Below are 4,489 nucleotides of genomic sequence, written 5' to 3' on the forward strand. Positions count from 1 at the left end.
GAAAAGCCAAATCGAATCCAGGGCATTGCTAGCCACAAACTGCAGACCCAATGAAGTCCAATAATAAGCAGATATCCGATTTAAAGGAACCATAGCTTCAGAAATACATACCAGGTTAGGCCTATTTACATTGCAGATGAGCTTCAAAGCTCTTTGAGTGCCAGGGTTGTTAATGCCCCTATAATTCCAGTACAGAACTAACATGAGTAGCGGGTGGGTGGCCGACTCCGCCTTTTAGGGCGGGTTGGAGTAGACGTGCATGCAGCTTTGTTCTTTAATTTCTTTTTTACAGTGGTCCATTCGGTGTTCATATCTGTTGCTGCAACAATTTCCAAATCCTGGTTTGGTTGCCAAAGTTGATGTGCCCAGCCTGCAGGTTCGGTGGACATGCTTAAGGGTCGTGGAATCACATATGGTACCTTAATTTGTCCAAGCCCCTCCGTATCTACTCTCACTTGAGCGCCCAGGCCCCAGATCGTTTGCAGAGCTTCCGCATCCGGCATAATTAGCTGATAAAAACCCTTTCCCAAAGAAATCAAATTCCAGTCCATAGATCTTTTCCATACCTGATTTAAACGTTGTTTGAGCTCAGAGTGCTTCCATGGCTTATCGCCTTTGCTGAGGGAGATGCGACCGATAACAGAATGCTGGAAAGATTTAACCCTCTCCTCATAGATTGATTGTTGTATTTTGATAGATTTGAACCCTCCTTCTTCTGAAACAACTGGCGAGGATGGCGATGGGATGGTGGTTGGCGCGATCGATTTTCTCAAAACCGATACGAAGGAGAGCGGAGCCTTGGGCGGCGCCTTTGGTGTTTCAGAATTCCGATTATGGAAACGGGTGTAGGCGGCTCTATCGAACAGGTGGGCAATAGAGAAAGGGGTGTCGTCGGCATCGGGGGGCGTTGTCGCCATGGCAAGAAGGAAGGATGACGGCGGCGATGGGGCGACGACTTAGGTCATTTTTTGATTCTATAAGGGATATTTTATTAACCTAATCACCCACATCACTCTTGATAACTTTGAGTATTATGGTTTGCTTGCTATCTATCAATCTATCAATTTTAAATTTTTCATCATTTGTTCTCCTAGCGGATTCATTCATGCATTCTTCTTCGTGATATTGATTGAGATAGTCAGTTTATTCATGTGTTTACCGAAAGGATAAATTTAGTACGTCTCTTGGAAACCTCCAGAAAATGGTCTAAGATGATTATAGGGCATAATTAGTATTGGTAGTCACAAAAGTTTGAACAATATTCTTAAAAGATCACAAAAGTTTAATTTGTCCCTGTAAAATAACTTAAGTTTGTTTTTGTCCTAATAAAGTGACTTGAGATGTTTTTCGATCATCTTTTCATCAATATTTCACTTGGCATCTCAACGTCACGTCAGCCCAAAACTACACATTTTAATTGATTATCGATATGCTGTGTAGGATAATTTGTGATTAAAATTTTAATTGAAAATCCGTATTTATTTAAATTAATTTGTGATCTTTTAGAAGGATTGTCCAAACTTTTATGACCACCCGTGCTAATTATGGTGATTATAGAGGTTCCGTCTTTTGTTGCTCTCGCCTTCTTGCCTGCTTTGTTTAACCGAAAACAATAATATGTGGTTTTCTTTCTATCTATCCATCTATTCATTTTAAATTTTCTTTTCTAATTAATATATTTTTTTTATCATAATGACGATATTAACATTACATTTGTGCATACAGATACAATTATATATGAATAAATAGGAAAAATGATCAATATAGCAAGGAGCCAGCCATTATATCCAAAATTACTTTAAATGTAATTTCCCAAAATCAACAATAAAATAAGGCTAGTATTTGAAATTGTCCAAAAAGTTGATTGGTCCCTGAATTTTTAAAGTGTCTTAGTAGTCCCTTGAACTTACACAACGGGTTCAGTTAGTCATGAACTTGCGTAAAATGTAATCAATTGATTACTCGGTTGTAAAAAAGTAAGTTAAATTCGAAAGATGTATTCCACATGTTTTAGAATGTTACAGTATTACATAAAGTTATTACTTGTTCAACTATAAACCTTGTATTATCTAATATTACAACCACATACCCTGATATTATTTTACTTTTTTTTTAAAATACGTGGAATACATTTTTTTGCATTTAACTTACTTTTTTTTGCAACCAAGTAATCAATTGATTATATTTTTACGCAAGTTCAAAGGCTAACTAAATATTTTATACAAGTTCATGGAGCTATCATGATACTTTGAAAGTTCAGGGGCAATCAAACTTTTATGATTCTTTATGAAACTAGTGATGAAGGAGGATGAGAATGCATTTTGAAGGAAATGTGGGACTTAAAAAATGGTATTTGGTCGTTTTTTTTTTGCGAGCTTAATTGCAAAATGGTAATTGAAATTTAGAGTTAGTTTAAAAAGATCATCCAAGTTCATTTTATTTCAACAAAAAGTTATTGATTCATTTTTAAATAAGGGTTCCGATATTTACAGCCCTTAGGGCTGTAAATAAAACCCAAAAATTCCTATAATTAGTGTTCATTTAGTTTTTCAATACATAAAATTTATTGATACTTAAATGCTTAAATATTTAAATGCATATATTCATGATAGATTATTATATTTCCAATACAAATAAATACTTATTTTAAAATTAAAATTCTCTTTTTCATTGTTATATGCGAATAATTAATGCTTATATACAACCCTAAGGGTTGTATATATCATTTGTCTTTAAATAATAAGATCATATCTTCCAATCCTATTTCACTGTAATCTCTATCTCTTTCTTAGTTGTGGGTAGTTAGGAGTCTTTTTCTCTATTCTATTTTAACCACTTATTTGTTATATTTGTAAATAGAGATGGAAAAAGTACAAATGACACGATTACACGATACGAAATCCACACGCAATTTTAGTGTTTGAGTTTAGCTTAGTACGTAGGTAATGTATCATTTTGGGTTGACATGAAACTGACACGTAAATTTTTGAGTTTGGGCTAGAGTTGATATGCTAACCCGAAAACGACACGAAATAACACGAATATTTAAAATGGTTGTTATATTTCTCGTGTTTTATATATCAATTTATTAATAAAGATATTGAAATTATAATTATTACTTGCAAATTTGATTTAAACTTGCGAAATTGTTATAAACGCATTACATTACCCGTCTAACGTAATTCCGGTCATGTCAAATAAAAAAAATCACTTGAATGGTAACACATCGATCATATTAAAAATTATTAACATTTATGTATATTAAAATAAGATGACAAAAAAAGTCTAATATATATCTGTTGCATTCTGTATTTGGCAATGGGACAATAATAGTCATTTAGAAGTTTTGAAATTTATTAACTTTATGTATATTACGGTAAGATAACAAAAAAAAAGTCCACTATATATATGTTGCATTCTATACTTGGCAATTGGACAATAATAATAGTCATTTGTAAGTTTTGAAATTTATTAACTTTTATGTATATTACAGAAAGATGATAGCAAAAAAAAAAAGGTCTAATATATATCTGTTGCGCTCTATACTTGGCAATTGTGCAATAATAGAAATCATTTAGAACTTTGGAAAATTCAGAGTTTTAAATAAAGCTTTTCCTAGTTATCAAAATCATATTGACTTGGTGCTTTGTAATGCTTTAATTCTTTTTAAATTGCTATATATTATCTCCCACTATAGGTAATTTGGTTTTATGACTCCAAACCTCGTAGATCAAGTGTTCGAGATTCAAATTCTAATAACCTCATTTGTTAATAGATTTTCAATATATGATAGGATAATATTGTGATGTGTATATTTTAATTTTAATGGAGATTTATGTATGAAGTGTATTAGAGATAATATATAAACTTATAATAGGTCTTATCTATCAACTTATTGAACGAATTTCTACGACCAAATAAAAGACGGAAACAACTCTTTTATCGAAGCTTCAAAAGATTCCTTAGAAAGATAATTTATATGTTAAGCACAGAATGATAAGAGTGATATATATGTGAGATAAATATTGAAAGAATGCAATATCAGAAGAGGTAAAAGGGAGATAAAGGAAATAAGTTACTTGACAGATTTATATTGGTTCGGCCTTCTGCCTACGTCTAGTCCTCATATTACCTTCTTCTGAGTTTTAATCCACTAAAGAAATCTGTCAAAGGTAAAGCACAAAACTTTTTACATAGACTAAGGTTGAGTAAAGTACCATTCTTTACTACAACACTCAACTATCACACTCTTTCATGCCTATAACCGAAGCAACAACATATCTTCTGATTTTACAATAGAAAGCATTCTGATTGAAAATTAATATGAAATAATCTCTCTATGATGTCTACACGAATAGAAAATTGATTGTGTATTTGCTATTTTTTTTCACTTTTCGAATATATATCTCATTTTCACTTTATGATAGTTGGGAAAAAGGAGTTTGGACTTGGCTTTTATAGGACGAGCATTCAAACTAGTCATTTGAAT

This window comes from Euphorbia lathyris, chromosome 9, assembly GCF_963576675.1.
Source record: "Euphorbia lathyris chromosome 9, ddEupLath1.1, whole genome shotgun sequence".
Lineage (NCBI taxonomy): Eukaryota > Viridiplantae > Streptophyta > Magnoliopsida > Malpighiales > Euphorbiaceae > Euphorbia > Euphorbia lathyris.